This window comes from Callithrix jacchus, chromosome 3 (assembly GCF_049354715.1).
Source record: "Callithrix jacchus isolate 240 chromosome 3, calJac240_pri, whole genome shotgun sequence".
Taxonomy (NCBI): domain Eukaryota; kingdom Metazoa; phylum Chordata; class Mammalia; order Primates; family Cebidae; genus Callithrix; species Callithrix jacchus.
In genome coordinates, this window is record NC_133504.1 from 167831274 (window position 1) to 167845354 (window position 14081).

Here is a 14081-nt window from a genome sequence, read left to right on the forward strand (position 1 = left end):
GAAGCATTATAGAGCAGTAAATATGAGCATTTGGAGCCAGATCAGCTCAGGTTGAGTCCCAGCTTCTCTACTTACTAGATACAAGACCTTGGGCAAGAACCATTAAACTTTCTTTTGACTCAGTTTCCTCAGCGGTACAAAGGGTATAGTAAGACTCCCATCTCATGGAATTGTTTTGAAGATTAAATTAGTTAATATATATGAAGTACTTTGCATTATGCCTGGGACATAGTACCATTCAAGTGTTAGCTGTTGTCATTACTACCTCTGATTTCATTTTGGCTCATGAGAATATTACCATCAGTCTAAATACGATTCATTTTTAGATAATCTAATTCTTCTGTCTCATTATCTTTAAGATTTTCTTTATTTGGATGTTCAGCAACCTCATTCAGAATACACTTTCAGCCTGAGAATTTGGTCTTTCTACTATTCTTGAAAGTTCTTAACCATCATTCTTTTATTATTTTTTATTTACTCTCTTTCTCTGCAACTTCCTTGTGCTATAAGTTGTAGCCTCTCCAATTATTCTCCATCTTTCTCAGTTGTTCTTACTTAATTTTAAACCTTGGCTCTCTGTGCCATATTTTCAGGTGAACTCTTTGGTATCATCTTTCAATTCAATTATTTTTATAACTGCACAAAGTCTGAAATTTTATCCAATCTATTAGACTTTTTAAAATTTTAGAAACTGTATTTTATATTTCCAAGATTAATAGTTGGTTCTTTTCCATATCCATTTTTTAAAAGTTCATTTCTTCCTATTTTTGTTTCACAATTTTTTATTCTTATTTATTTCATCTTATTCCTTCACTTTCTGATTTAAATACCTGGAACATATTTATTTCAAATTCTTTGTCAGATCGTTTTACTATTTTAGTTTCACTTGAAGCAAAAAAATCTATCAATATTGATTTATTGGCTGTTATCCCTTGGAGATAGGTTTCTTTTTATCTTTTGGAATTTTCATCTTCAGTTTCAGTTAAAGATTGATCCTTAACTTTTCTCTCTTTTTCTGTCTATTCTTTTCTTGTTTAGGAGTTTTAAGTTTCCTGTATCTACCTGCTAATTGAACTTTGTATTGATGATGGTAGCTCTTGTTTATTGGCAATGTGGGTGGCTCACTCAGTGAGCAAGTGGCTTAGTTCAGGTCCTGCCTCTTGTTCTGTCATGATCACTGCACACCTAGTCCCTCAGTTTCACATAAGCTAAAGCCTCAAGCAGTTGTTTGCAGGAGCTTTTAGCAGTCTCTTGTTCTAAGTGGAGAATCCACCAGTCTTAGTTTTAAACCTGAACCCTGCCTCACCTACAGTATATTCGGTTCCTGTTTCCTTGAGGCCAAATAGGTTAGTTACACTTAGAAGCCAAGATCTTTCCCACTAACACTCAGCCTTAGTCTCTGCTGTATGCTTCTCTTCTACTTCTGGTCTACAAAACTATCAAGTTTGTGAGCTCAGTTATACCGTTTTTACATGCTCCATTAAAAAATATGTGATCGGTGGGGGTGTGATTCAAGATGGTGCTGTAGGAGCAGATCAGGATTGCAGCTACCAGTGAAAGCACAGAGGGTGCATGGACACCGCATTTCCAGATGAATCTTTATTGCCCACAGACCAGGAGATTCCCAGGTGGAGGAACCCCACAGGTTGCCAGCAAGGCTGTTTTTGCAGCTGTTTCAACTGGCGCCACAGCGCAGCGGCTCTCCGTACAAAATACACAGGTCTGGTGGCCCTGTTAAACTGGCAATTGGAGATCTGGGAAGGCAGATTAGCGCATTCATCTGATTAAACGGGACTGAAACATAAAGCCAGGCCAGGAGATTCCCGGGCAGAGAAGTGGTTTCAGCCGGCACGGTGGGTCGCCGCACAGGAAATCACACAGATCCCGGCACTCTTTCAGCAGGTGACTGGAACACCTGGGAGAGAGTCAACCTTTCAACTTAAAAAGAAAAAAAGGGCTCTGAGGCAGGGAGCCAGGTGATCAGGCTTGGCGGGTCCCAGGTCCACAAAAATAAACAAACAAACAAAAAACCCAGCAACTAGAAACGCTCAAGGTTGAGAGTTTCATGGCAAGCACAGCTAAAACCGGGATGGCCCAGCTCTGTGAGGGAGGGGCGCCTGCCATTACCGAGGCACTCCACCCCTATGGAGGTAGTCTGCCATTGCTGATGCAGCCTGCTGTTGCTGAGGCAACCCACCATAACAAAGATAGTCCACCATTACAGAGGTGGGCCAACATTACAGAGGCAGTTCTAAACACATCCATACAAACATGACTGCAGGGAAATACACATGGCAGCAGGGCAGAGCCAGCAGCAGGGTAGAACTCACAAAACCTCTGAAAAGCTTCAGCAAAGCTTCTGCAGGCAGTGACTAGGCTGCCTCTTTACTGGGCAGGACAGCCCCGAAAAAAAAAAAAGGCAGCAACGTAACAGGTACTCATAATTAAAGCCCTAACTCCCCAGGACAGAGCACCTGGGGAGAAAAAGGGGGTTTATGAGTTCTGCTGCAGCAGACTTAAACGTACATGCCTAGCAGCTCTGAATGAACAATGGAGCTCACAGCTCAGCAGTTGAGCTCCTATAAAGAACAGACTGTCTCCTCAAGCAGCTCCCTGACCCCCGTATATCCAAAGAGTCACCTCACAAAGGACTGATCAGACTGACATTTGGCGGGCATCATTCTGGGACAAATATAGCAGAAGAAACTGGTAGCAACCCTTACTGTTCTGCAGCTGCTGCAGGTGACCCCCAGAAAAGCAGGGCCTGGAGTGGACCCCAGCAGTCCTAAAGCAGAGGGGCCAGACTGTTAAAAGGAAAACTAAGAAACAGAAATAACGTCATCATCAACAATCCGTACGTCCACTCAGACCCAATCTGATAATCAGCAACTACACAGATGACAGGTGGATAAATCTACAAAGATGGGAAGAAACCAGCACAAAAATGAGGAAAACACCCGAAACCAGAAAACCTCACCTCCTACAAGGGATCACAACTCCTCACCAGCAAGGGAACAAAGCTGGATGAAGAATGAGTATGATGAAATGACGGAATCAGACTTTAGAAGGTGGGTAATGAGAAACTTCCGTGAGCTAAAAGAACATGTTCTAACTCAATGCAAAAAAACTAAGAACGTTGAAAAAAGATTTGATGAAATGATAACAAGAATGGACAACTTAGAGAGGAATATGAGTGAACTGATAGCTGAAACACACAACATGAGAACTTTGCAAAGCATGTACAAGTTTCAACAGCCGAATTGACCAAGCAGAAGAAAGGATATCAGAGGTTGAAGAACAACTAAATGAAATAAAACCAGAAGGCAAGATTAGAGAAAAAAGAGCAAAAAGGAATGAACAAAGTCTCCAAGAAATGTGGGACTATGTGAAGAGACCCAATCTACATTTGATAGGTGTACCTCAATGTGACGAAGAGAATGAATCCAAGCTGGAAAATATTCTCCAGGATATTATCCAGGAAAACTTCCCAAACCTAGCAAGGCAGGCTAATATTCAAATCCAGGAAATACAGAAAACACCACAAAGATATTCCTCAAGAAGAGCAACCCCAAGGCACATAATCGTCAGATTCATCAGGGTTGAAATGAAGGAGAAAATGCTACAGGCAGCCAGAGAGAAAGGTTGGGTCACCCACAAAGGGAAGCTCATCAGACTCACAGCAGATCTCTCGGCAGAAACCCTACAAGCCAGAAGAGAGTGGGGGCCAATGTTCAACATCCTTAAAGAAAGGAACTTTCAACCCAGAATTTCATATCCAGCCAAACTAAGCTTCATAAGTGAAGAAAAAATAAACTCCTTTGCGAACAAGCAAGTACTCAGAGATTTTGTCACCACCAGACCTGCTTTACAAGAGCTCCTGAAAGAGGCACTACACACAGAAAGGAACAACCAGTACCAGCCACTCCAAAAACACACCAAATGCTAAAGAGCATCAACAAAATGAAGAATCTGCATCAACTAACGAGCAAAACAGCCAGCTAGAATCAAAATGGCAGTATCAAATTCACATATAACAATATTAACCCTAAATGTAAATGGGCTAAATGCACCAATCAAAAGACACAGACAGGCAAATTGGATGAAAAGCCAAAACCCATTGGTGTGCTGTATCCAGAAAACTCATCTCACATGCAAGAATACACAAAGGCTCAAAATAAAGAGATGGAGGAAGATTTACCGAGCAAATGGAGAGCAAAAAAAAGCAGGAGTTGCAATTCTCATCTCTGATAAAATAGACTTTAAAGCAACAAAGATCAAAAGAGACAAAGAAGGACATTGCATAATGGTAAAAGGATTGATACAACAAGAAGAGTTAATGATCCGAAATATATATGGACCCAATACAGGAGCACCCAGATATATAAGGCAAGTTCTTAATGACTTACAAAGGGACTTAGACTCCCACACAATAATAGTGGGAGACTTTAACACTCAATTGTCAATATTAGACAGATCAACCAGACAGAAAATTGACAAGGATATCCAGGACTTCAACTCAGACCTGGAACAAGCAAACCTGATAGACATCTACAGAACTCTCCACCCCAAATCCACAGAATATACATTCTTCTCAGCACCACATCACACCTACTCAAAAATTGACAACATAATTGGAAGTAAATCACTCCTCAGCAAATGCAAAAGAATGGAAATCATAACAAACAGTCTCTCAGACCACAATGCAATCAAGTTAGAACTCAGAATTCAGAAACTAACTCAGAACCACACAGCTTCATGGAAACTGAACAACTGGCTCTTGAATGTTGACTGGATAAACAATGAAATTAAGGCAGAAATAAAGAAGTTCTTTGAAACCAGTGAGAACGAAGACACAACATACCAGAATCTCTGGGACACATTTAAAGCAGTCTCTAGAGGAAAATATATAGCAATAAGTGCCCATATGGGAAGAGTGGAGAGATCCAAAATTGACACCCTATCATCAAAATTGAAAGAGCTAGAGGAGCAAGATCAAAAAAACTCAAAACCTAGCAGAAGACAAGAAATAATTAAGATCAGAGCAGAACTGAAGGAGATAGAGACATGAAAAACCCTTCAAAAAATCAATAAATCCAAGAGCTGTTTTTTTGAAAAGATCAACAAAATGGACAGACCACTAGCCAGATTAATAAAAAAGAAAAGAGAGAATGACCAAATAGATGCAATAAAAAATGATAAAGGGGAAATCACCACAGATTACACAGAAATTCAAACCATCATCAGAGAATATTACAAACAACTCTTTGCACATAAACTAGTAAACCTGGAAGAAATGGATAAATTCCTGGACACTTGTGTCCTCCCAAGCCTAAATCAGGAAGAAGTTGAAATCATGAATAGGCCAATAACAAGATCTGAAGTTGAGGCAGCAATTAAGAGCCTACCACACACAAAAAAGCCCAGGTCCAGACGGGTTCACAGCTGAATTCTACCAGACACACAATGAGGAACTGTTACTATTCCTTCTGAAACTATTCCAAATAATCCAAAAAGAGGGAATCCTTCCGAAATCATTTTATGAGACCAACATCATCCTGATACCAAAACCCGGCAGAGACTCAACAAGAAAAGAAAACTTCAGGCCAATATCCATGATGAACATAGACGCAAAAATCTTTAATAAAATACTGGCAAGCCGATTGCAACAGCACATCAAAAAGCTTATCCATCATGATCAAGTAGGATTCATCCCGGGGATGCAAGGCTGGTTCAACATACGCAAGTCTATAAATGTAATTCACCACATAAACAGAACCAAAAACAAAAACCACATGATTATCTCAAATGACGCAGAGAAGGCCTTTGACAAAATTCAGCCCTTTATGCTAAAAACCCTCAATAAACTCGGTATTGATGGAACATATCTCAAAATAATAAAAGCTATTTATGAAAAACCAACAGCCAATATCATACTGAATGGGCAAAAACTGGAAGCATTCCCTTTGAAATCTGGCACTAGACAAGGATGCCCTCTCTCACCACTCCTATTCAATATAGTACTGGAAGTTCTAGCCAGAACAATCAGGCAAGAAAAAGAAGTAAAGGGTATTCAAATAGGAAAGGAGGAAATCAAATTGTCTCTATTTGCAGATGACATGATAGTATATCTAGAAGACCCCATCATCTGAGCCCAAAATCTCCTGAAACTGATAAGCAACTTCAGCAAAGTCTCAGGATGCAAAATCAGTGTGCAGAAATCACAAGCATTCCTATACACCAATAACAGACAGACAGCCAAATCAAAAGTGAATTCCCATTCACAATTGCTACAAAGAGAATACCTAGGAATATACCTAACAAAGGATGTAAAGGACCTCTTCAAGGAGAACTACAAACCACTGCTAAAGGAAATAAGACATGACCCAAACAGATGGAAAAACATTCCATGCTCATGGTTGGGAAAAATCAATATTGTGGAAATGGCCATACTAACCAAAGTAATTTATAGATTCAGCACTATCCCCATCAAGCTACCAATGACCTTTTTCACAGAACTGGAAAAAACCACTTCAAACTTCATATGAACCAAAAGAGAGCCTGCATAGCCAGAACGATCCTAAGCAAAAAGAACAAAGCTGGAGGCATTATGCTGCCTGACTTCAAACTATACTACAAGGCCACAGTAATCAAATCAGCATGGTACTGGTACCAAAACAGAGACATAGACCAATGGAACAGAACAGAGGCCTCAGAAGCAATACCACACATCTACAATTACCTGATGTTTGAAAAACCTGGCAAAAACAAGCAATGGGGAAAGGATTCCATGTTTGATAAATGGTGTTGGGAAAACTGTCTAGCAATATGCAGAAAGCAGAAACTGGACCCCTTCCTGACACTTTACACTGAAATTAACTCCAGATGGATTAAAGATCTAAACATAAGACCTAACACCATTAAAAACCCTAGAAGAAAACCTAGGCAAAACCATTCAAGACATAGGCATAGGCAAGGACTTCATGGGTAAAACACAAAAAGCAATGGCAACAAAAGCCAAAATAGACAAATGGGATCTAATTAAACTCCAGAGCTTCTGTACAGCAAAGGAAACAATCATTAGAGTGAATTGGCAACCAACAGAATGGGAAAAAATTTTTGCAATCTACCCATCAGACAAAGGGCTAATATCCAGAATCTACAAAGAACTAAAACAGATTTACAAGAAAAAACAAACAAGCCCATTCAAAAGTGGGTGAAAGATATGAACAGACACTTTTCAAAAGAAGACATGTATGAGGGCAACAAACCTATGAAAAAAAGCTCATCACCACTGATCACTATAGAAATGCAAATCAAAACCACATTGAGATACCATCTCACGCCAGTTAGAATGGCAATCATTAAAAAATCAGGAGACAACAAATGCTGGAGAGGATGTGGAGAAATAGGTACATTTTTACACTGTTGGTGGGAGTGTAAACTAGTGCAACCATTGTGGAAGACAGTGTGGTGATTACTTAAGGGCCTAGAAATAGAAATTCCATTTGACCCAGCAATCCTATTACTGGGCATATATCCAAGGGATTATAAATTGTTCTATTATAAAGACACATGCACACATGTTCAGTGTGGCACTGTTTACAATAGCAAAGACTTGGAACCAACCCAAATGTCCATCAACGATAGAAAATGTGGCACATATACACCATGGAATACTACACACATAGAAAATGATGAGTTTGTGTCCTTCATAGGGACATGGATGAATCTGGAAACCATCATTCTCAGCAAACTGACACAAGAACAGAAAACCAAACACTGCATATTCTCACTCATAGGAGGGTGTTAAACAATGTGAACATGTGGACATGGGGAAGGGAGCATCACATGCTGTGGTCAGTCGTGGGAAATAGGGGAGGGTCAGCGTGGGGTGGGGAGGGATAACGTGGGGAGAAATACCAGATATAGGTGATGGGGGATGGAGGCAGCAAACCACCTTGCCATGTATGTACCTATGCAACAATCCTGAATGATCTGCACATGTACCCCAGAACCTAAAGTACAATAAAAAAAGAAAAGAAAAAAATATTTATATATTATCTATAGCTGCTATGTGTTTATGGCAGAATGGGTGACAGAAATATGTATTTACACAAATACTGTCTTGACCAGAAGCACTTTTCTGGTTTTTTTTTAAACAATGGACAATTGCTTCCATGTTACAATAAACACATAGATAAAATAGCCATATCCATGAATATCATTTGTGACCTTGGTCAAAATTGTTTTCTTGTTCTGGTGGAGGCAGATGCCAGGATGCTGTGGGCTGAAGAAGAATAAGAACTGGAGCCACCAAGAGCAGGCCACTCTTCCAAAGACCCTTCCCTGGGAAAGAGAGGAAACAGATCATGGGAAGTTTTGTTTGGTTGAATCAGAGAGATTTGAATATGTTTATAATCGGAGAATAGAAAGCCAGAAGAGGGAGAGCACCGGGAAGGTGGCTCACAGATTAGTGACATAATCTACTGAGTTAGCTTCACATCCCCATCTGTGAAGTGGAGACAGCAATAGGATCTCCTTCATGAGGTGGCAAGAGAATTAAATAAGATACTGTATGTGATTAATTTGGCACAAAGACTAACACTTAGTAAACATATAAGAAGAGCACTTGACCACAGTTATAACTGGTGTGATTGGTTAATTTCATATGTCAACTTGGCTTGGCCGCAGTGCCAAGTGCTATTTGGGCAAACACCAGTCTGAACATTGCCGTGACAGTATTTTAAAGACGAGAGTAGCATTTGATTTTTTTTTTTGTTTTTTCTTTTCTTTTTTTTTTTAGAGAAGGAAAGAAAAAAAAAGGAGTGGAGGAGAGGAAGAAAGAGGAAGAAAAAGGAGAGAGAAAGGAAATGTTGCTTTATTCTAAAAAATTGGTATTAATAATGGCCAATTGATATTTCATTTAAATCTATGAGTAGGTGTAATGTGGTATTGACAAGAATGTATATTTTGTGTATTTAAAGTGGAGAGCTCTATAAATATTTATTAAGTTTACTTGTTCCAGATCTTCGAGTCCTGGATATCTTTATTAAGTTTCTGTCTCATTGAGTCTAAGTCTCTATGTATCTGGATGTTAGGATCATTAGCTCTTATTGTTGCATTGATCCTTTTACCACTACATCTTTGTTGCTTTAAAATCTATTGTATCAGATGCGAGAATTGCAACTCCTGCTTTTTATCTATTTATTTATTTTTGCTCTCCATTTGGTTGGTAAATCTTTCTCCACCCCTTTGTTTTGAGTCTTTGTGTATCCTTGCATGTGAAATGGGTCTGGATGTAGCATACCATTGGGTTTTGTTTTGAGAGTAGCATTTGAAATAATACACTTCAAGTAAAGCAGATGATTCTCTATAATGTCAGTGGGCCTCCTCCAATTAGCTGAAGGCTTAAGTGGAAAAGACTAAGGTTCCTCAAGCAAGAAGGTCTTCTGTCTCCAGACTGCCTTCAGACTTGAGCTACAACATCACATCTTCCCAGGGTTTCCAGACTGCTCAGCTGCCCTGCGGAATTTGGACTTGCCAGCCCTACAATCACATGAGCCAATACCTTAAAGTCTGTTTATCTATCTATCTATCTATCTATCTATCTATCTATCTATCTTCTATCAACTTTCTTAGCTATCTATGTATCTATCATCTATCTTTCTTATCTATCCATTCAGCCATCCATCCAACTATCTATCTATCTATGTATCATCTGTCCATATATCTAATCTATCACTTTCTTATCTATCATCTATCTGTCTTTCTTAACAATCCATTCATACATCTATCTAATCTATCTATTTAATCTATCCATCTAGCAATCATCTTTCTTATCTGCCTATCCATTCTTCTATCCACGCATCTAATCTATCTATCCATCCATCCATCTAATCTATTATCTTTCTTACCTATCTATTATCTATCTAATATATCTATATCTTTTGTGTCTGTCTGTTGTATTTATTATCTATCTTATCTATCTGTCCATCATCTATCTATCTATCTATCTATCTATCTATCTATCTATCTATCTATCTGTCTGTCTATCAGTCATCTACCTATCCATCTATCCTATTCGCTTTGCTTCTGTGGAGAAGGCTAACTATTATTGATGGTATAGCAGGGAGACTTAAAATAGTTGATTTTCCTGAGGAGGCAGAGTATATGTGCCTTAGACAGGAAGAGGGGCTCCTTAGATGGAGCTCTGGGATGGAGGGAAAACAAGGAGGTTTGGGGTGCAGCAGGACTGAGGACGTCTCTCTGGGATATAGAAAATGAGGTCACATCATGGCCTAAGGGGAGGCAGGGATTGGAACTATGATCCCTGATTCTATGACTTGTTCTCGAAGCCTGGATCTTGCTGATGAGATCTCAATGTCCTTTGCTTCCAAGGACTTTCAGCTGTAGCTAGATTTGTGTGATTGGGTTCTCCCTGGCTCCGTAACCTCAGGGTCTCTGGCTCTCTACATCTTTGCTTGTGGGTTACTAAAAGAAGCCTATAGACAATGTTCCCAGATTGTGGGTGAGAGCAACAGCTGGGAAATATCTTGCCTATGCTGGGGATAAACACAGCCTTTGCCCCTCAGTGGAAATCTTTGTTCTAGTTTTCCTTTGATGCCAAGGCGTTGGCAGGTATTGAGAGCCCTGATGAGAGGCCTCCAAGCTCTTGCCAATGCTGGTTCTTCACTTGCTAACAGGCTTGTGATTCCCTCTGCCATAGAGACCAACCCTGGATTTAGCCTGCTGTTCTCTTCCACAACAGCCCTCCTGGTCCTACAGATGGGTGCATCGTGGATCATGGTCTTCAGCCTCAGCAGGGCCTTGGTGCTCCCAGCACCGAGGTGCCTTTTCAGCACTAGCGCCCCTGATTTCCCATGGTCCTTTAAAACTGCCTCCCCTTAGGCCGTGATGTGATCCCTGGGAGGGGTGTGCAGGGTGGCACTCCAGCCTCTGTGAAGCAGATCCCAGTAGGAAAGAGCTGTCTGAGAGAGTCCCTGCTCTCTGGCTGGGACCACCCTCCTTCGAGCTCCACGCTCTGAGCTGGCCTATCTCCTGGGCTGAACACCAGGCCTGTGTCCTCTCATTCAGAGTTGTCTTCACTTATCCTTGTTCTGGAGGGGCCTTGGAGTTTAGCTGGTGAGCGTCCGAGCCTGTGTGATTTGCATCTGTGCTGAGTGCCCCTCCAACTGTGAGGGGTGGTGGTGCAGGGGATAGGACACCTCCCCTCCTGCCTGGTCTGGCTGATGGCAGTGAAGACTAGCCGAAGCAGCAGAGAGGTGCTGGAATCTGCAGCTAAGACCCTTACTTTTAGGATTATAAATGAGTCCCAGATTCCTTCTTTGAGATCAAGCTCTGAGAGATTGGTTGATATGCAAATGCAGCAAAATGGTGAAACACTTTTCTATACAAGTTGACCTAAATGTGAATTCTGGCCCTTTCTTTCTCATCATATCTGACAACCTGAGCAAGTTCATGTTCACAATCGCTATTTACTCCATTTAGACTCAGTGAAGTTGTGAGTTATAGGTTGTGTTTAAGGGACTTTTTTTTTTTTGGCCAAGTTTGGGGCTAGGCTTAGGGCTGGTAGCCCAGGGATTGGTTTGCATATGTTCATTTGCTTAAAGGCAGTTTCTATATATATGTTTTTTGAGACAGGGTCTCACTCTGTTGCCCAGACTGGAGTGCAGTGGTGAGATATCTGCTCACTGCAGCCTCTGCCTCCCAGGTTCAAGCAATTGTTTTGCCTCAGCCCCCTGAGTAGCTGGGATTACAGGCACCTGCCACCACACCCGACTACTATTTGTATTTTTAGTAGAGATGGGGTTTTACCATGTTGGCCAGACTGGTCTCAAACTCCTGACCTCAAGTGATCCTCCCTTCTCAGCCTCCCCAAATGCTGGGATTACAGGCGTGAGACACCCCGCCTGGCTGCTGTTGCTTTTATAAGACTGAAAAGAAGGGAACAGTTTTATGCACAGGTGACTGAAGAATAAAAAGAACAGTGCATGTATTCATTAGGATACTTTGGGTTGCAAAAGGGCAAAAGCCAGTTGAAGTGAGTTTTAGCAAATATTGAGAGCAATGGAATGGATTCCAGGCTGTTCCCTGAAGCACAAGGTCAGGGTTGCAGCAAAACCTCAGGAACAACCTAGAATCAGGGCCTGGATGGGAGGCTGCCAAGGCTCTGTCTCTTCCTTGCTGCTCCCTGTCCATCTGTTCCATTTCTGTTCTCTGCAAGCCAGCTTTCCCTGCACGTCAGGCCACAGGGTGAAAGGTAGAGGCCAACCAACAGCTCCTCAGTTTTCTTATTAGAGGTTTAGTCCATGAGCTCCAGCTTAGAAATGTAAATGAAGCGAGTGTCTTTCTTCCCATGTTCTGCTGATCAGTCCTCCTGCATAGGTCCATGTCACTTCTTAGCCAGTCTTCATTGTCAAGGGGAGAAAGTACTTTGAGTAGCCAGGCCTGGTTCCTCTGGATCACAGGGTTTCTTAACACAGGAAATGACATGCAGAAGCTTGTTGAAGAGAGAAAGATGAAGCACAGATACCACAGCCCACTGAAGGGCGATTTCCTTCACTTGTCCTTTGACCCCCATTGGCTTAGCCCAGCTCTGATCCTCCAGAACTCAAGCCACCCCAAAGGACAGCTTCACACAGAGGAGTGGTTTTCCCAGGCAGCCCTGGGCAGTGGTGCAATATCTCAAGGAGGAAGCCAGAGGTGAAAAATACAAATGAGCCTGTCTTTGAGCTTATGTGAGACATCACTATGGGAGCCCCAGACAAAACTGTGGGGACTTTGGGTGGAGCTGAACCACTATGCGTCACAGTCAAGGAATTAATATCACTAGATGTTACTTTTTATCCAGAAAGTCATCAGACCTAGGGACACTAGGTTATTGCACAGGTGAATGATCCCTTATCATGAGCCATCTAAGCTTTTTCCTAAATTTTTACCATAACCAATAACTCTGCAGCCAGTGTGAGCTTACAGTTAGATCTTCACACACATTCTTGACTTAATACCATTTGTGAAAGATGAATGTGAGAAAAGCCAAAAACGAAAACAAAACAAACAAACAAGCAATAGATAACAAAGCCTCTGGGTAATAAGGAAGTCTTAGCCAGAACTCTTTAGGTTGCAAGCAACGGAAACTCAAGTCAAGCCTATTTAAGCAAAGGGGATAGTTACTGATTCCAGAAACTAGGAGTTACTAGCATGGAATTGTTCTCCAGCATGACTGGACACAGAAACCCAGTAATCTCTCTCTGTGCCCATTTCTCAGCTGTACTTTTCTTGGGATGTTAGGCGTATTCTTATTGCAAGAGATGAGCTTCTTCCCTGTGGCTTTAGGGGTTGTGGAAAGGAGGGTACGAGTATGATCACAGACAGGTTCCGGTTTACATCATTTGTTCTCAATAAAAAGTAAGCTTCTCTCTTCCAGTGCCAGACTCTTCTCCTGGCGTCTTACTGGAGCAGCATTCCCGATCCATGAACTCATCACTGCAGCTCAGGGGCATCTACCCTCTGGCCAGAGTTAGGGGATCCTAACAGACTCATCTGGAGTGGAGGAGGGTCAGTTCCAAAATGAAAGAAGGGAGCTGTTACCAGAATAGGTAAGTAAGAGCTGCTCGCAGTTCAAAAGAAAAGATACACAAGAGTCAAGTTCCATGCTGGTCAACAGTGTGTCCTGCAGCAAGGGGTTCTGGGCCAGGACAAATGGGAAGTTCTCTCCCAAACACAGAAATGAAACCCATTTCTATACGTCATGGCACACAGTATAAACCACACTACGGCGTGGCCTCTGGGAGGTGTTTGTGGGGATGTGTTTTTGTCTCGTGGTCAGAAGAAATATGATGAAGGACCCATCGCTTCTTTGAAAGATGGCATCGTTTTGATGGGAACATCATTTCCTTTCAAAACATTTTAGTGGCTCCCAATCCTCTTCAAAATCAAAATCTAACTTCACGGTGTGCAACTGCATTATGATGCTGAGGAAAGAGCTTGCTTTGGGTCAGGCGAACCAGTCTGGACTGCTGTTGTGTGACCTGAGACAAGCTACCTTGAACTTCCAGAGG